Raw genomic sequence first — 19,208 nt, 5'->3', positions numbered from 1 at the left:
AATATTTATGAGAATATTTGGGATTTCAAGCATTTCTCCTGCGATTTGGTTAAAGAGTGCTTTCAGTTATATCTTAGCAAAGGGAAAAATTGAAAATATTTATCAAAACAGAACATAGTGGTAATATGGAAACTTTGTATTCTCATTTTGACTTATGACACTTAAGTTCACACTTTTTTAAAAAACTCATTTAAATAAGCTTCATAAAAACTTCATAAAAGAATTTTGGCTTTTGAACAGATGCTAATGCAGGATAAATCTGATAAGTTCTGAAAAAAGATAAATCAGGAAATTTGAACAAGAAATCTTTCCCACTAATTTTCTGTCCTGGTGAATCAGAACTTTCTAATTTTATCACGTTATACCAACCAGACTTCCATGTGAGAGTTTTAGATGTCTTTGTCAGAATCAGAAAAGAATTTTGTTGCAACACCAAAAATGCTGAGAGTTGGGTTTGACATGTATGATCAGCCAGCCCATAAATAAAATACGTATTCTGAAACTGTCTCATATGGGGACTATATGTGAAAAAGCACTGATAGATGAGAAGTATGTAACCATGCTTTTTGCCTTTGGTTTACGAAAGTGTTTTCGACAGAAGCAGTTATAGGAACATCAATCTCTTTTGCAGGTAACAGAATTTATGTCCTTACCAATAGCTACTTCCAGAAGCTCACACAAACTTTTTGTAGCTCTGAAGATAATAAACATAACATAAAATGCATGCACAACTATTGTAAATCATGTTGATGTTCAGCAGTTTCAACTTGTGTTGGCTATTCTGCTGAAAAGGTTTTGTTAGTGAAGCTTACAGCAGCTGTTTCTGTCACAGAAAGGGAGAACTTCAGGGTCGAGAAGTTTTATAGACACTGAAGAACCTGCCAAGACAGCAAGTCTTAATTATAACAAATAGCTTCAGACCTAGTGGAAAGATTCCCTCTTTCATGATGCTTTTCAGTTGTGTGATAGTAACTTGCTCAGATCTGTGAATTCTGATCTATCTTTGGAAATGACAGGTTTGTTGCTGAGATAACCCTAGTAGTAGACGCACCTAAGCCATTCTTGAAATTCTTAAGTACCTCACTCCATGCACGTTGCTTTAGGAGAACTTTCCTACAGCTAGTCAAGCACTGATTTGCTGCAAGGGATTTGTGGCCATTCTTCGCAAGCAACGGAGCCCCATTGCTATGCACGCCTACATGCAGCTCGGTGCAAAGCTGATGGATTTTCATCAGTCCTTTCTCATCGCTCCTCTTTTTCGTTCCTTAGCATATGCCTGTGCAGCGGTCGCAGGCAACCTAGCTGTTCTGGCCAAGAGGCTGAAATAGTGGCTGTTGTTAGGGAAAACATTTTTGTCCTAAATTCATTAAGGCTTCCAGAGCTCCCCAAACAGGCAAGAGCCTTTTGGGTCATTGGCAAGCCTGCATAATATTAGATAAAATTTAATAAAACATACTGAATTGAATTAGCTAGGGTTTTTGTTTGTGGTTTTTCAACTTTGCTCTTTCTGTTGGAAAGTTGCCTTAGGACATCAGTCCTTTGACGGTCAGAAACCTTTAAACACCCAGTCTCATTTTATTCTTGGCCAACTTGTTCCCATGCACTGCTGTCTGTGTGCCGAAACAGCTTTTCTTTTCCTGTTGGAAGTTCAAATGATGCAGGTTTTTATAAAAGCCTTGTTGCATGCTTTCTTCAAGAAGTTATGGTTTGAACAACAGTATTGTTTTGTGCTGTTTGCCCTAAATCTTAGGCTGAATTTTTATGAGTGCTTTAAACAGTCCTGTCTTTAAGCAAGCCAGTTGTGTAGTCTTTGTATGAGCAGTCGTGCAGGTCTGGATTGAATTGGATCAGGGGACTGATCTGACTGCAAAATTACTTGGGGAAGTAGGTTTTCAGCTGGATAGGACCACCACTTTCAGAGGCAGCCTGCACTTTAATTACTTACAGCGATCTTGAAATGGCTGCCTTAGCATTTTTAGACTATTTCAGTTTTCTTTAGATCCACCCTTACTGGTCTCTGGGGAGAGCAGGGATAGTCCCACCATTCCTTTTCATTGAGTTATATATAAGATGATGTATTGATCTTAAGTTGTCTTAGCATCTTTTTGTCTGCTTGCCCTGTATATCCTTTGTCTAGCACAGTGATGCTTTTCCATAGCATAGATTTAACATGTCATTCCCCAGGGATACCAGTGTGATAATTTGAAGCACAGAACAGACAAACGGTTTGAAGCTCAACAGCCCAGCCTTGGAGGTTTAAAGAATCTTAGTTTAAACTCACTTTTGTCCTTGATATTGGTGGGAATTAGCTTGAGAAGCCAAGATTTCTTAGGGTTCTTTATGTTAACTATTTCTAGACTCATCCAGAAGTAAAAAGCAAGTGCTTTGAAAATTATCATGATGTAGCAAAGTTTACTTCTTAACAAAATTATTCTGGAATGTAGAGAACTTCCTGTTAATGTCAGGAAAATCAAGTTTTATCCATCACTGCTGGGAAGCACATTCATGTGAAATTCTTCCATATGGGTCACTCTTCCATGCAGTAATGCCAAGCCGCGGTCTTGCTTTGATCTAGTTATTTCTGTACCTGGGAAGCAGTAGGACATGCTATTTTTGTTTTAGAAGTCCAATTTATCTAAAGCCAAGACCAAGTGAAAAAGTGTTGCCACAGTGAGGAACACATTTCATTCACGTAATGAAATTGTGACTGTAGCAAAAAGTTTCTGGTTTGATTATTGTGGTCCAGCAGTGGTACCCTGGCTTCCACAAAATTATTTTTACCCGCTATTTTTAAAGAATCTGATGCTTGAACTGCATTATGGGATGTAAAAAAAAAAAAAAAAAAAAAGGCACTGATTTCTAGGTAAAAGTGACTGTGGTACCAAATGCTAAGCACAAATACTAGGCATAAATTTGCTGGCTACCAGCACACATACTTGGCCTTATTTTTTTGGATACTGCATATTTGTGGTCTATGCCAAATCTAAACTGCACAACAGGCTCAACAACAAACACACTTTAAGTAGCTTACAGGTATTGATGGCTGAACAAGTGCAGTGTACCTTTGGTCTTGGATTAAGAGGGGACTCAGGAGGCTTTGTGTTGTTTTCTCAAGTGGATTTGTCAAAACAATACACCTTAATTGCATGCTAGCTCTTCACTGTAGTACTGAGTCATTTCTTGAGTAGATTCCTATCTTAGGAAGATAGAAAGTATGCTTAGGGCATTCCTTACAGGAATTGTATGTGAATTTCTTTCTTTTGGAAAAGACGTATGCATGTCTATATATGCACATTTAAAACTGCTCCGAGTGTTGACACTGAGGTGGTTATCATATTATGAATAATAAGCTTTTCTGTGTCCCCTTCGAACTTAAATTCTCTTCCAGTTACTAAGTATAATCCCCATGCCTTTGCACATGCTAGAGATGAGCAAATGACATAAAGCTGTGAAAGTCTGGAATATTTTTTCACTATGAACTCATGAGATTTATTATATTAAATTGTTAGAAATTGGCACACAGGGGATGCTTCCATTTGTGCTCAGTTAAAGGCAGGGAGTGGGATCATGTGGCCTTTGGGAGCCACCCTGAAAAGTTAGGTGGGATTGTCCTGTTGGCTGCTTCAGTCGTGTGTTAGTGGCAATGGACAGCTGGGGTGGGCAAGGGAAGGAGTAGCCATGGACGGACTTCCTTCTGCAGGGTCGGCTGGTGGCAGGAAGCTGGACTTGGTGTAATTTGACCAGATCTGGAGGAACTGCCAGCTCCTGAGAACCAGTAGACGTGAGCAGGCAGGTTTTCTTTTCCTTTAAATAGCATCTCGTTTTGATGCCTTTCTGTGGGGAAAATGCAAGTTGTTTTTGCAATGCTGAGGAGTGTCGGAGAGTCCCTTGTTACAGAAGGGAGAGGGAAAGAGGGTGAGAACAGACTTGACATCAGAAGTGTAGCATGAATACTGAAATGTGCTCTGCTGAATCCTGGTAAGGAGAGAGAATGTTACGATAGCTGAACTACAGACTCCTGAACATGGAAAGTTAGGGTAGTCTTTGTTTCCATGGCACTTCATGAAGAGGGGGACAGCCTTTTAACTGAAAGACCTTAAAAGCAGAGCTTTCAGTAATTGTCCTGAGGGCACCAGGATGGTACACGATTGTTTCAGAACCTGATGCCTGAGCAGAAACCCTGGAAGAAAAATCTTCCAGTCTTTTACAGCGTTCAGATGGGAGATCACAGAAATTTTGGCATGTGCTGAGCAGACATGTGCTTAACACCACCAGTGACCTTTCCATCATGGGTTTTCTGTAACTTACCATGGGAATCTAGTCTTACCTATTTCCTGCTAGTGGAGCAGCTAGCTCTGGACTTTTTAGCTCTTTTTGGCTATGGGAGTACTGTTAAATCTTGTCAGCATCAGTTTATGAGATGGATTGAAAAGATGAGGGGTCTATGTTTTCTGTATGATGACAAGATATGGATTGGGGACTGTGAATTCTCTCTTACCTGTGTTTGGCCACTTGATAGTTCAAGTTTTTAGGTGTCAAAATAATATAGGAAACAAATATAAAATATAAAAATGTTTGTAGTTGTGCAGATTGTAAGCAAGTATTATAAATGTTTGGTCCATCATTATGGTTAAGCATTGCACAAGAAGCCAAATGCATTTGTGGAGAACCAGTGTTCCATAGGAGTAAAGTCTATTTTGCCATTAAATTTTATGTTCATTACTTCTTGAGTTTTATTATTACAGCAGAACTGGGGTTGTTGCCTAGTAAACATTATCCATCCTTTTGGAAAATTACAGCTGTATCTTTACTGCCCAAGAAGAGATACTCTGGTGCCTGTATTTCCAGCCAGACATTGGAAATATCTAGGAAACTGCAATAGGGCTGTCTAAGGCTGTACTTGTGTGCACATACCATTGCTGTAAGAAGTTGGCAGGGGTGGTAAAGCCTTCTCTACCGATGTTTCTTGTAATTGCTCTGCAGCTCTTTCTGTATACACTGTTCATGAGTGGGTATTTGTAACAGATGAATGCAGCTGTAAAGTTCAAGGCTTGAACCTTTCTGTGTGGCTGTAGCTAGCGGAAAGGCTGGGCTGCTAAATTCTGCTTTCAGAAATTCACCGAGAAATGGACCGGGGAGTTGCTTTAGGCCCACTCTTCTGCACTAAGCAGGCTAGGGAGTTGGAAGTATGTGCCAGATGGGATGTCCTGCCAGGCTCTGCCAGGCCTGGAGCTGGCTGGCCACCATCGTGCTGCTCCTCCCATGGCCCGGTCCTGCACTATTGACCAAAGACACGAGAAAAGGAGGTACACTCACATATTTTCAACAAACTATACGTTGAAAGAGACCTGATGAGGACCATTTCCCCTGATCATCAGGCTGTTGGCACAGTCAGTTACGTAGAAGCAGTGTGAATCTGTGTTCCCTTCATCCTAGCAGTACCATGCAGGTATTCGGGTATTTCCCATGCAAGTCCTCTTTATGGTGGGGCATATATCTAAAAAGCACTTTAATTTCTAACTGTTTTGGCTTATTAGTTTCTCAGTTGTGTCAACATGACTTGTTTTGTGCTGTTGGTGACATAATAGTCGACACTTTAAGTGAACATAAGCTTCAGTTCCTCGAATTGGAGGTGTTGTCCCTGGTTTCAAAGAGCAAATCATCGTTCAGTGTTTTTGAATGTTTGTCTTGTACAGCTGTCAGAACTCTCTTGATACATATGTTGTGACTGACATGTTTTTATGTTGTGGTGACTTTCACAATCTCATTCTTCACAAATCTAAAAAAATCCACTGTCAAACTCGAATAATAGAAAGCCAAAAAAACGACAGACATCACCATGTTTTACAAAGTCAGCTCCATCAGGATGATGTTTGAAGAAGTTGGAAGGGCATAGAAATTTCTTTGTGGGTAGAAGGAATCCTGTATGGTTTGAATATGCTTCTTCCAAAGGTTGCTTGTGGCAATGATACTGAGTTTTGTGAAGCAATTACCAAAATTAGACAATGTTACATTTTTGTGGATTGGAATAGCATCAGGCAGTAACAACCCGTGAGTCATAAATGTTTTTTTCTACCTTCAGTCCTGCAAGCACTTGTTGAAATGGTTAATGTTGAGCATGAGTAGTCTCATTGACTTAAGTGAGAGCATTCACATGACCGAAGATGAAAAAGTGTACAAGTGCTTACAGGATTTAACCAGAATTTTATAACAGGCAGTACACTGGATTTGCACTTAACACTGCTTTCCTCAGGTGAATTTCAGTTTAAGTGGTAGAGACAGTCTTATGTATCCCGTGAGAGGTGGAAGCAGGTGCACATTCCAAAACTTGAGGGTCTGAAGTCTTTATCATTTCACGTAGTAATTTCACATGCACACACAAAGAATTTTATCTGTGTTGGATAGCAGCAAATACTGTAGATCCCTGCTGTCTCCTGACTGTAACAGAATTGTAACCCCATCCATTAAAGACCAAATGAATAGTGTTTTATGTAAGGAATCTTCTTTGTATTTGCAATGAATGCTTCTAAATATATTGTATGCATCTTGAAATATTGTTTGGGGGTTGCTTTTAAAAACTTGAGTTTTCTGTTTTTTTTTTTTTCTTTTATTAAGCCCCAGGTAAGAATCTCGACGTGCACGTACACAACTTCAGGAGAGTCATGATACTCATGTTCCGGTTATGTTGAAGTTCTCCTTGTGCTACTTTAGTTTTAGGCTACATATTTCACTTTCTGAAAATAAATGACTGACTAGATTGCAAACTTGAATGGTTTCTTGTATTTTTACATGTCATGTAGCCTACTGCGTTAAGTGTAGAGAGTTTGTGCTCTACTTAGTTGCATAACAACATGTAACACCTTCCAATTTGCTAAGATTATAAAAGGCTTTAAAATAATTTCTGAATCCAACTCTTAACTCCGGAAATATGAATACTTAAAAGAAAGGCAAGAATGCAGGAGTGTTGCAGCTTTAGTTACTGAATTACTGAACAAATTTGCATCTTATCTCCTAAACAAGAAAACCTTATTTTATGGCCATTGCTCCTGAATTTGCATAATACTGGATCACCTGGCAAAGCAAGGTCTGGCACAGAGACACAGCTGCAGCACTGTTGAGTTATATGGCCCTTACGCTTTTAGTCCAGTGCAGAGGAGTGACAGAGTGTCAAAAGCCAGGATTTGGAGAAATTTATGCTGGGTTGCATTTCAAATCAGGATCTGTTCATTGGTGTGGCTCACAGAGCAGCCTTGGTGGCAGGTGGGCAGCCAAGCTAGGGCATGACACCTGATAGGGAAGAAAAAGGCAATGGGGGAGGTGGGAATGTCTTCAAAATCTGATCTGGTCTAGTGCATGTCAGAGCAAAATAACTTTCCCGTATAAAACTTGAAGCATCTCAGCCTGTGGTGGTGTTCTTTGTGGAGGCTCAATAATTTGCATCGTGTGGCTATAGTGTTTCAACCAGGAATGAGACAAACTAAGGCCAGGCTGTCTCCTGAAATGCCCTGGGACTGGAGGAACTCTCCTTCCCCACTCCCATTTTTGGGTCTCCTTGGACATGGGTAGGTAAATCACAGCTGAAACCAGTGTGGGAGCACACCGCATCAGTGTAGGAACGCCGGTGTTGGGAACGTGGTTTCTGAGGCACTTCTGCCCATCTGGGATAGCTATCGAACTGTAAACTCATTGTGGCAAGCGGCTCAGAGGCAAAACACACCCGTTGCTCCTGGCCAGAAGCAAAGCAGGTCTTCCACAGCCGTGTGCTCTGAAAAAGCAGCAAGTTCCTTCTTGCTGAAGGCACCGTGCTGGGCTGGTGCAGGCAGCCGTGTGCTGACTCTGTCTTGGGTGAGGGTGTAGGGGGGCAGTGAGTCCGAAGGCTGCTCTGCTTCGCACTTCTGGCTCCTCCTCTTTGGCCTCAGTCATGGTGAGAATCTGAAATTCCCTGTGTATTCTGATTCCTTCTGCTATTGCTACTGCTTGCCCTGCTAGAGGCTGCGTTTTTCTTCAGCATTACTGGTGCATGAAGCCTTTTTTGTATTCGTGTTAAAGGTTAATTTCCTTAGCCCCTTGCTTACACAGCATGATAATTTCAAAAATATTTGAAAGTAAACCCTGCTGGAACCAGCATGTGGAGCTAATTCTGCAATATGTGAAGCATTTTAGATGCTTCCAGATGATAAAGACTTAAAAAAAAAAAAAAAAAAAAGATTTATAATCCTTTGGAGGAATTCTGATAGATCATGGCAAAAACTGAGGTAACAGAATGACATCAGCAGTTTAATGCTATCTAGTCATCAGAAGGTAGCGGGATATAGACAAAATGAGGATGAGGAAAAGTATTTATGCAATTTATATAATATAACATAAATCCCACAATCAACACGTTTATCACTGACATACAGATGTGCTTGTCCAATTCCCTGAGGCAGAGCTGGGAAAAACAGTTCCAGAATATGAAAACTTTATCATGGTAGTCTATTGTGAATTTATCAGGCAGGAAGATTGATGATTTCATACCTCATACAACCTAACACCTCCTTGTCGGCAGCATGCATCTTATTTATAAATGAAATTGCTGTTCCATCCTGCTCAAGCCTGTATGGTTGGCTGAGGGATGAGGAAGACTGGAGCAAACATTGATGGTAAGATCTCGATTTGCCCACATTATTGACTGAGCTCCCATAGCCTGTAAGGGCACTAAGGCTTGATAATTTATTTGCCTTTATTTATTTTTGCAGTTCGAAGCAGAGGTTTTTACAGGCCTGTTTAGATTCTCTTTATGTAAACTGCAGCTTCCTAGGTCACAGGAAAGGAAAGAAGACATTCTGCTCTGCTGCAGCAAGGTAATACACCTTCCAGCACAGCTTATTTGCTCCATTTTCGGACACAGGGTGACTGGCAGATTTGGCTACCAGTTGGCTACCAAACACATGGGGAAGGGAAAGCTAAGAGCAATGCTGCAGGTTGAGAGCAAGGTGTGTGTGTTAATCTCGGTGTGAGTTTTGGCAGGTGAGAATGTGCATTTGAGGTAGGATGTGTGCCTCTGCTGAAATGTCTGCACATATATCTGTATCACAGAACTCCGTCAGTAACTTTTCTGTCAAAATGCTGGTTCAGTTTCCCATTTAACGACATCTCAATGGTAATAGGCAGTGTTTATTACTTCTTTACTATCTTTTACATCTCCCAGCCTTACCTCAGAAGTCCAATAACCTAAACACACAGTCATGTTTTTATTTTTCTGTTTTCAAATTTTGGGTCAGTTTATTTTTAGGGATACTTTTTAGGAGTCACTTCCTTTCATGATAAGATACTGGAAGCTGAAAATGCAAAAGCAGGAACTCCTCCTGGTTTGCATGGAAAAAATGCAGCAGTTCCATTTGCTGCTTCCAGAAATATAAGCTTTTATTTTTTTGCCGTTTTTTTTTTTTTTTTTCTTTGTGATTAGAATTTATCGGTGCTTTTCTTGGAAAGGTAATCGAGCATATGGAGTATTCAGATACTCAATGCACAGAGACCAAAAACAGACAGCAAAACCACAAACACAGTCTTGATGTTTTAGCTCATTGCAGTGAGCTTTAGTGAGTTAGAAATGTTCAGAGAAAAAATACGGTGATATCAGAAAACAACCTGTTAATTTCAGATGTCTCAGAGTGAGTGAATCACTTTAAAAGCACATAAAATCCCCAAACTGCTGAGTAATCTCCGTTTGAAAACAAAGAGAATGAGGAATGGACGTGTCTCAAAGTCAGCGCTCAAGAACTGAGACACCCAGAATCTCTCCCGACTTGTGAAGATCGGGCGTATAGCAATTACCTGTCTGAGGCCTTATTTTAAATGTGCAAATAAGACTGCCTGAGCACACCGTAAGCAGGATTTCTGTTACTCTGAATAGCTACGAGCCGGTAGGTGATTGAATTCTTTGCTGTTAGCGCTCTCTTGTGGCTACTGCTTTCATTAAACAACTTAAAAGGAATTTTAAAAATATACGTGTAAATGAGGTTTCACCTTAGAAAATGCTCAGTCTCCTTTGGATAAGAGCATCTAAATTAAAATCGGTAATGTATATTTTAATGATACAGGAAAGTCAATCTAGAGAAAACCATCCAAAATGTGTTTCCCAAAAGATCTGGAAGGGGGTGTATATATCGTGCATTCAGGTTTTTATCTTTTACATCTTCATGTGTTTGGGGACAAGCCAGATCCCTGAGGAAGGCTGGCCAGGAGGCTTGATGGGGAACAAAGGTCACGTCGCCAGCTTGAGTCAGGCAATGGAGAGCATGGGATTGTCACCGTGAGCAGCGCACTGAAAAGTAGGTGCTGCTTAGTCTGTGCCTCTGCTCTCAGTGACGAACAGATCGCTTCCAATAATTTGATTATTAAAACAAGCAAAAAAATGAATTTGAGAAACCCCTTCCAGTGAAACTAAAAAGTGTGTTCCCGTTGAAGGTCTTTCATGCTGAATTACTGTTTTCTAATTTTAGATGTGACAGAGGAGAAGCAGGAGATAACTCTTGGCCAGTTCTGATTTCAAGTTAAAAGGCTCTTTATTCTCAGTACAGAGCTCAAGCTTTCTGGAAGCTCAGATTGTGGCATGCAGGGGTTTTCTTTGAACTAGGAATCTTCAGTTTCCTATTTTAAGAAAAGAGTATAAGAAATATAAGAAAAAGAGTATAAGAAAAGAAAACTGATTTAATGAAAATCAGTTTGTTACTGTGTAGACTCAATACCATCATGATTACAAATCCAGTATCATAATCACGTCTGAATTAATACCAAGTGTGCGAAGTTGGCTGTAGTCTTCTTTTCCTTCAACAGTGCAGTGCAGCAGCAATTAAAAAAAAAAAAAAATACCAGCGTATTTACTTAGTTGTCCTCTCTTGGAGAGAGGCAGGTTCACGCTTGAGGGAGGGCCTTGAGTGAGAGGGATTTTTCCTTGCAAAATACTTGACTGAAAAGTCTGTTCTTCAGGATGGTGAAATCTTTCTACATGGCATTCGACTAGACACCCAACTTACCTGGTGTTTGGATCCTATTTGTAAAATACGTAGAATAACAATCCCAGTCTTTTCAGAGATATTTTTAAAATTTCAACTACTCTTAAAAGCACTTTCATAGTGATTATCTGACTTTATTTACAACTATTTTCCAGCAAATGCCATGTCCAGCACTCTTGTAGTGAAGTTAAGGTGAGCTTGTTATATTTGTTTGCTCTTCTGGCTCCAGCCTAGCTGGACAGTACCTGATCGCAGATGAAGAATGAAATAAAGCTTCTGAAAGCCAAGTTAAAAATCCTATTATCCAACAACGGTTTTAAGTTCCGATTTTTGTTTCTTTAAAACTAAGGAGATGCTCACTATTTTGCTTGTTTTTCCCTCTTTTTCCCAGTGTACCAATGTAATTCTAATACTGTTAACTCTTCAGATAGTGCATTCATTAGCACTCACATGTGTGATTTATTATTCTGTTGTGTAGAGTGAAAACGGACCTGTTGCTGGAAATTCAGGAAACAAAGGCCTTTTCTAGATGTGATTTTACATCTCTTTTTTGCCGAGTAGCCACCAAGTATAGAATAGTATTTGTCACCCAGACTGTGCATCCTCTTTCACATGACAATAGGTTTTTTTAGACTTTTAGTAACGATGTTGGAAAAGTGACACATCAAATGAAAGTCTGTCTGTGGACTCGGTGGCACAGTTGTTAATGTTGGTAAGCAAGGGGTCATGCTAAGTTGCCTTCATTCAGGTTACTTGGAAAACCAAGTAATTACAGAGAAGGTTTACCATTTGTGAGAATCTAATGCCCTCTAACCTTTATGCAATGTGCATTCGTTTCTGGACAGAATACTGCAGCCAGGCTGGGAAGGTTTTAGCCACACGTCATCTAACTCTCCAGCAAGTTCACACGGTGGTGCTACAGGACGGCTTTGCAATTGCATAACTCTGTCATATGCTGCCAAAACTGGATTTCTTACTGAAATGCAAAAAACAAGACCGCTTCTTGTCCTTTTCCCCACCTCCTCCTCCTCCCTGAATTTGAGGATTTATGGAAATCCAGGGGACTTCCAGCATTTCCTTTATTTTAAGTGCATCCTCCTGTGACCTGTGCAAAACAGTTTATTTTTTGCACTCAGGATGGGGGCCAGTCCATGGGTAAACATGCTGTGGTGGAGCAAGTTTCTTGTGGCAGTCACTCTGCTATGTTACAGCACAGAACCAATGCAAATGCATTGTCATTGTGTGCGCTGTGTGATGTCAGGAATGTAAGGAAAACCTGCTCTGAGCACATACTCTAGTATCTAAGAAGAGTATTTCTCCTTCTCTTTCTCCTGGCTTGATCCCTGAGGGCACAGTAGAAATAGGTATTTTTTAAACCTTCCCCCGGCTAAGCTCTGTGCAGCCTGTTACTGTATCTTTTACATCCTCCGTTGTGAGGGTGGTCAGCAACCATAACAAGCCTCTATGTACATATCTGGCCAGCTGCAGGGGAGTGCGAGTGTGAGTATGGAGTAATGTTTATTTTTTCAAAAGATACTAAAATAAAATCTCCTTTGGAAGTGTTCCCCAGAATTCCGCGAGTCTCCTTGTGGAATCGAAGGATGTAGCTGTGACTTTTTGCCATAGGCAGAGATGATTTCCAATGCCTTTCTGAGTACCGAGGTTATTAATTTCTGGGGATATCACAGGCTACCTCTGCTGTTGGGGAAGTGCTGCTCACCGAGAAGGCTGGCTGGTTTCAATGTAAAGCAAGTTGTATAGGAAAAATGTCTGTGACTCAGATGCTGTCGAAAACCCATTGGATCTTAAGAGGCCCAGGTGCTCTGGAGATTTCTTTTAGCTTTGCTGCTTGAGCAGATTTGTAATCTCCTAGGTGACACTAACTTCTTTACCATGTAGTGTCCCAGACGGGACTGCCAACCCACATATTTGCTTCAAAGACTGCGAAAGCAAAGCGAACAGTTGTCAGAAATAACTTCCAACAGTGTAACCCCAGCATGTTTTCCACGTGCCATTTCAAATACCACTGCAGATCAGAACTAGCCCCCTCCTGCTCCTCCACGAGAGCCCTGGTTCCGTTGCCCAGGCCTTCCTCGCCTCCCCCGGGCGGTGTGCGCCAGGCCTGGCCTGCAGAGTCGCCGGCATGCCCGGCCAAAACTGCTGCGGCCCCTCGGCATGGAGCGGTAACAAGGCTCCTTCGTCAATCTAATTATATCCCCTAAGCCGGCACGGATTAGCACGGGAGGAGCAGGAGGAGGAGGAGGAGGAGGAGGACAGTCTTTGTCTGGAGGCCGGCAGGGTGCTGGCTCTGCACCGCTTTTGCTGGGTGCCGGGGCCCAGGTTTGCACCCCACGTGCGCCGTGCAGGCCCGGGGCAGCCCCACGGGGCCGGGAGCAGGGCCTGGGCCCGAGGAAGGGAGCAGGGAGGAGGCGCTGCCCGGGCCGGGGCTGCGGGTAGGTACCTGCGGCGGTGCTGGGGATGGGGCACGGGCACCCCGTCAGCTTCAGGGCTCACCACCCTGGGGCCAGTGGTCGGTGGTCGTGCCTGGGGAATGCAAGTGCCCGGGGCGCGCCTCGGTTGGCTTTTCCTTGCCTTATTTGCTCCGTGGAAAAATGAAAAGCCGTGCAGCGTTGTCTTGATGGTGTCTGATTAAAATTTTGTAATAGGATCGCTGAAGCGGAGTCGACAGGTGCGGAAGAGGGGAGGTGGCTGTGCGAGGAGCATTTTGTTGTCTCTGTGCCCGTTTGCCTCCTGTTTCTGGCACAGACCTGGCTTCACCATGCCCCGTGTTGCCGAGCAGAAGCACTCATCACCCAGCGAGGCCGTACGGTGAGGCTGGTTCACAGACACTGCTTTCCAAGAGGTCTGCAGCTCCTCTTCTCGGACCTTCATCCCGGCCTGCAGGTGCTTATCGTCAGGACAAGTGGAGTAGAAGGGTTAGTCTGTTGGAGAAACCTGGAGTGTGAAGGCTGGAGAGTTTTTCAGTCTTTAGCTTTTATTGGTGTGAAAAGGAAATCCAGTGGAAAAAGTTTCCCTGGCTGTGAGCTGTTTGGCCAACACACACAGCTCAAGTTGAGAGGTCACACGGGGATGCACGGGGTTTGTACGGAACACTGCAAGAGGAAACAAGAATGCGGGGACACGGTGTGAGATCAAAATTATTTTTGTTTCCTGCCCCTACATCTAGAGAAAGGGTTGTGGGATTTCTCTCTGGGGAGGAGAGGTATTTTAATACAGTTCTGCAGTTCTGTGAAAGGGGGGCTGTTAAGTGACAGGTTTGGCAGAGGGCGATTTTTTTCTCCCTGCTAGTACAGTCACTGTTTCCTGCTCTTCAAGAACAGATGCTGTGAAGGTGGGGTGCCAGAGCAAGGGCTCAGGGTGTGTTTCTGTCTCTATCTGCTTAGTGGTGGCCAGACAGCTCCATTAGAGAAATCGTTAATCTCCTGAGGCTAATGGAGCTTCCCTCCAGCGTGAGTTGCTCAGACAGGAGCTGCCCATTGTGTTTGTGGGGAAGGATCCCAGGAGAGTTACGGTCAACTTCTGTGGGTTGCTGTAGTTTTATAATAAAGCGTAGTGATACGTGGTAGAGAGTGGCACATAAAAACACGTAACACGTTTTTTCTGACCTCACTGAACTTCAAGTGAAGCTATAAAATACTGGAGTTTCATTAGTCACTTGGAGCACATCTGGTATTCAGTGCATCTCCTTCTTCGGTGAAATGTTGTTTTTATATATTAAAGACATCTTTTTCTTTGAGGCTGTTTAAAGCTCCCTCAGGGAAGTTTATACCACCCTGACACCAGTATTACAACCCAGTTTTGTTTCCCAGCAGGAGACAAAATCTAGTACCAACAATCAAACAGCTGAGAATTCACTGATAGAAAGAACGGTATTCAGAGCTACAGATTTAAAAACAGTGATGTAGTAGCAACTGGCAATTATAGATACACTGTTATTTATTGTGAGGTTTTCCATAGATACCCTACCTCAGGATCCATACCTTGGTTTATGCAGGAGGAGTCTACAGATGAATTCAGTTATTAAACTACTCAGTCATTGTAGAGGGATGCTGGTAACCCTTGTCCCTGCGTTTTAACACAGGTTTTATCAGTAGGAGTAATTATGAACATTAGTTACAGCTTTTTTACATCTATCGTAACTGATCTGGCTCTGCAAAATCATCAGTGTGGTTTCTGATTTGATTTCTTTGTATCCAAACAGATGTTTCAACCGCTGTTTTTTTTTAGTTTTATTCTTACCAGATTGACTCTCTTGTAAAATTTATTCTTAGTGATAATTAGGGTGACTAAAGATTGAGATCTGAAGGGATAGTGTGAGTGGGGTGGAGAGGAATAAGATATTTTAAAATTGTGTTGTTACTGCTGTGAAGTGATTCTGTTTTCAATCTTGCTTGGAAAACAGCTTTTATTTTTCTGTGAAGTCACTGAACCCAGCTTTCAAGTCTAATGATGCCAAATTGGGCGCATATCTTGGCACATTCGGTTTCTGCAAAATAAGTCTCAAAGCCTGCAAGAACATTATCCTTTAAACAATATCAGCTCTACCCTGGGAATCCCAGAAATCTGAGTTGTCCGGTGACTTTTAAACATCCAGCTCTAAGGGGTTTTAAACGTTTTAAGGTTGTCATACATCTGCTCAGAATAAGACCTGTATGTGTTCCTCAGGCATCCAAATGAAGGGAAACGGCATTGCTGCTGTTAATAGTAAGTAGGATTTTTATTTTTTTGGTTGGCATAAATTTACTTATGACTAGAGTGTGTTTGTTCTGTGGTTGGACTCAGATTGGTTCCTCACGTGGGCCAGCGGCTCAGGCTGGCAACTTGTCTGCTCTCACCACTGCTGTCCTGGGGCAAGGGGTGGCGAGGTGGCTGCCGTGGGTGACGCCTTGGCAGAGTTCATGTTTGTGTCTGCATCTCTGGAATGGCAGCAAGAGGAGTGAAGGAATCAAGTCCTCTGTTTTCAGGATTCAGACATCCTGCTGTGTGCACGTGACAGAGGGAGGAAGGTTTCATTTGGGTGGACACAGGAACAAGTCTGAATCCTGTAAGTACAGCACTGTGTGTGGAAGAGCAAAGGCACCCATCCTCTTCAAGCACAGCTACTAGACCCTGAAGAAGAGCATCCCTGTCCCTGGATGACCCAGATGCTCATCCATAAAGGAGACAATGTGGGGAAAAAAAAAGAAATTCTTACCCGTTCTTGCTTCTGTGGCCACCAGCTGGATCTCTGTTGTGCCTAACCAGTGTCCATACCCGCACTGTCTTGTGGCAGGATAAGGCAGAGATCTGCAGCCCTGCAGACTGGTAGGCCCTCTGGTTGTCAGCAGTGACAAGGTCAGACCTGCCCATGCAGATCCCCTCTACACTAGTTCAGAGTCTCTACACAAACTGTTGAAGAAATTAGACCCAGATCAATGTACGCATAGGTGAGAGGAGGTAAAGGTCCAAGAAGTTGCAGGAAAATATCAGCCCTTGGCCAATGGAGAAATCATAGACGGATACAATAAATGTTTCAAATTGTACTGCTTCTCGTTATAATACTGTTACAGTTAGAGACAAAACGGGGATATAACTGGGAACTGAACAATTAGCTTCTCCACCTGAAATCTGAGCTACCCCTGGGAGGTAAGGAGGGAGAGATTGCCTCAGAAGGTGATTGTGCAACTATAACCACCTTATGCCTCAGGTTCCCAACGTGTTAGGGCAGCTGAGACTGCATGCCCAAATTATGAGCCCTGTAATGTGCCAAGACTTAGGCCTAATGTCTGTTTTAATCTGAAAATAGTTATCATGACATTTTTAAAAGCAGTGCCATATATTACACAGTGATTTACAGTTGCATAGCTATCTCCAAGTACCACATTCGGTGGGAGCACTATACATTTTTATGTGTATATTTTATATATTTTATATGTATATTTTATATACACATATACATATATTTTATATGTATTTTTATATACATATGCTTGTATATGGAGTCCCAAAGGGGCTCCTACAGAAGTGGCTTTTCAGTTTACTGCTTTTTCTTCTTAAGTGCAACAGCTTTTCCTTTTAAACCTCTGTTGTCCTTCTGAAACCAAGATGCCTTGAGGGACAGTTTCTGCATAAAAAGCTTATTCAGTTACTTATTAACATGGGATATATTGTAATTTTTCTACAGGATTGCACTCATCTTTTGTCTCAGTTGTGGCTAAGCTGGATTAAATGGGTCTTGGATGCTGTGTGACGTGGCCAGAATTTATTTGGAAGATTATTTGAGAAGCCTGACTGTTGTGAGAATAAACTGAGACGCAATATTGGAATTCTTAACGAATGTAAGCTCTTAAACAGATGAGCAGAAAGACTTCATGTGGTCCTGTTGAGTCACTTCTTAATGTTTATGCCAGGGACTTCTCTGGCTTAAAGGACTATATCATTGGTAATGGAGATGTGTGTTTTAAATGTTTATTCCATTAAATACCATTCCTGCAGTGAGTCTCATTTAGCCATTCCATTTTCTGAACAATTTCACCACATAACATGCAGCTGAGGTTGCATTATCCTCTGCACTTCCATACCACTGCAATCGGTGTGGTTTCAACAGAGGTTTAGAAAAGGCTTTCAGGTAGAGAATTTGAAATTGGGGCACAAGTTTGTCATTATCTATATATTCCCTTGCTGGTCTTGTTGGCTGGTATTACTTTTGATATTCCTTTTCTTAGTTCTCACTGAACCAAAGTAATCTCTTTTGCTGTATTTGGGAGAAGAGATGTGGTAAGGAACTTGAAAATGTTTCAGAATAGCTGTGGAAAAGCCAGAATCTGCCTGTTGCTCTAACTTAGAACTAATTGAAGGATTAAGTTAGAGTACTGATGCAGAAGTTCAGGAAACGGGAAACAGAGTTGTGTTCAGCCCCTGGTGTAGCATTGTTGGTCTTACAATGTCAGGACATGTCTATCTCCCTGGTAGCAAGGTGGTGATCTCAGTATTACAGCTTCAGACCAGACAAGAGGGGCTGGTTATCAGTTATCATTCCCTTGAAGAAAGCAGAAGCTGCTTGTGATCAGTTTGCAGCTGTTTGAGATTAGGAATAAGGCAGTTTGTGACTAGGTTTTACTAGTGCTGCATCCCCGATGTGTCAGTGTAGCCTCTGTATTTCAGAGGAGTGTACCACCCAACTTCCCAAAGTGGAGAATCTGGAAAGTAGATTGGAGCACAAGAAGTCCAAATATTTGACAGGTCATTCAAAAATGAATTACTGGCATCCGCTATCTTAGTTCACATTTTCAGAGCAGGATAAATAATTCCCACCTGAAGGAAAAGCATGTGCTGAGGTTAGTTTTTATGCCTCGGAATTCAGAGTTATAGTATTGGGAATCCAGCTTGATTTCATAGAGCTCAAGATGCTGATTTTGAGGTCTGCAGGCTGGAGAAAGCTTACCTGCCAGTGTAGGATGTGTTGGGGTACATCAGGCATTGGGTAGACTGGAACAGAGGGAGCTAAGAGAGACCAGGGATTTCTTTTTGAGAAGAGTAGTTTGTTTGGTGATCTTGTTTCTGTACTTCTGAAATGTCCTGTGGGTTCTGATGGAACACAACATGCTTCTTCTCATAGTTACTTGTAAATGTATGAATGATAGAACAAGTTTCTGGGTGCTGGTGGTTAGGAATAGTAGGTTCTCGCACCTTCCCTTCAGGTGGCCAATGCTGCACATTACTTGACAACGTTAGAGTGGGTAGCCCACCTTCTCCATGCACAGAGGCATTGTAGAAACAGAAGAAATGGGCTTACATTTCATCGTCTTGTCCTGTCACATTTGTTGCCTTCCAAGGCTTTATAAACAAGGGGTAGTGAGCCGGAGAGAAGGCAGGACCCCAAGAGACAATGGGAAGCAGAACAGGAGGGAGGAGAAGGACCAGGTCCTCCCAGGGAGGAGATAATACTTTCTTCCTTTCCCTTTCCTCCCGGCTTGCTCCTTTCTTTGGAAAGTAAGATTTTCCAAATTCGTAAATACAGTTGTTCGTGCCCTTGAAGATTTCTTCTATTTTCCTATTTTTAAAGGAAAAGCGTACACTTGTGGTACTTGGGGAGACTGCTGTTAAACAAGGCTTGCTCATTACTCCACGATTATTCACTTGTTAATAGCCTTGCTTCATTAAGACACAGTTTTCTTCAAATATGGCTTGTTATCAGTACCTCTCAATGCC

General features: G+C 42.1%; 1 protein-coding gene across 3 annotated transcripts in view; it reads left to right on the top strand.

The window, feature by feature from the left end:
• The window catches only part of SHROOM2 (shroom family member 2), a 126,501-nt gene that overhangs the window by 51,327 nt on the left and 55,966 nt on the right, over positions 1–19,208 (top strand). The gene's annotated exons all lie outside the window — the stretch shown is intronic.

Source organism: Oxyura jamaicensis, chromosome 1 (genome assembly GCF_011077185.1).
Source record: "Oxyura jamaicensis isolate SHBP4307 breed ruddy duck chromosome 1, BPBGC_Ojam_1.0, whole genome shotgun sequence".
Classification (NCBI taxonomy): domain Eukaryota; kingdom Metazoa; phylum Chordata; class Aves; order Anseriformes; family Anatidae; genus Oxyura; species Oxyura jamaicensis.
This window is presented reverse-complemented; position numbering and strand designations above follow the sequence as displayed.